Source organism: Mastomys coucha, unplaced genomic scaffold (assembly GCF_008632895.1).
Source record: "Mastomys coucha isolate ucsf_1 unplaced genomic scaffold, UCSF_Mcou_1 pScaffold14, whole genome shotgun sequence".
Taxonomy (NCBI): domain Eukaryota; kingdom Metazoa; phylum Chordata; class Mammalia; order Rodentia; family Muridae; genus Mastomys; species Mastomys coucha.
Genome location: NW_022196896.1, coordinates 37,061,891 through 37,062,645, shown reverse-complemented (window position 1 = coordinate 37,062,645; position 755 = coordinate 37,061,891). Strand labels below are relative to the sequence as shown.

General features: G+C 38.8%; 1 non-coding gene across 1 annotated transcript; it reads left to right on the top strand.

The window, feature by feature from the left end:
• The first annotated feature begins 368 nt into the window (after positions 1-368).
• On the top strand, positions 369-506 carry LOC116089614. Its single transcript, XR_004118396.1, has one exon. It is a non-coding gene; the product is annotated as a small nucleolar RNA SNORA48 (small nucleolar RNA).
• The last annotated feature ends 249 nt before the right edge of the window (positions 507-755 follow it).

The following is a 755-nucleotide window of genomic DNA, read 5'->3' as shown; positions in this document are numbered from 1 at the left end:
TAATTTATTTATACTGTGTGCTATTTTTTTAATTTTCATTTTTATTCTTGGAATGCTTACTTTGAGTATACACATCAGCCTGTGTGTGAACATGAGTATTTGAGGATTAGATTACAATTGTATGTTTTGCCTATTAAACCATTGTAAAATCTTAAAATGTTACTTTATGCATTTCCTAAGAGTAGTCAGACAGCATAAAATTGGACTTCATGGGTTTAAAAATTAGAGAAGAGAAAGTTGGGTGGGTAGGGAGATTGCAGTAGGCCTGGGAGGATTTGAGTGTTGACTTTAATATTATCCAAGTACTGTTCTTTAATAGTCTCAAAGACTTAATAAAATATTAATTTTTAAAATCTCTTAAGACACCCTCCCCAATAATGGGAAAAGCGATACCTTGCAGGTAGTATTCTTATATCAGTCATGAGCAGAGCAAATGGTAGTCCTTGTTCATCCTAGGTTGATGCCTAGCTTTGTGGCCAAAGCTGTCTTATGCCTAGGACTTAGAAAAATCAAATCAATTCACATCATATCCAAGAAGTCCAGCACAGGATAAGGACACAAGACAGATACCTCTAAACTACCATGCTACCTGGAAACTTCCCTCCAGTGCACAGCACAGCCAGTCCATGGACACCTGCTTTTTGCAATGTCGCATAGCATTAATGGAAGATGTCACCAAGGGCCTGCCAGCTGCCTTGGCAGTCTGCAGCAAGAGCCACCACAATGTGCGAGTATGTGGTAGTCAGGCAGAAGAG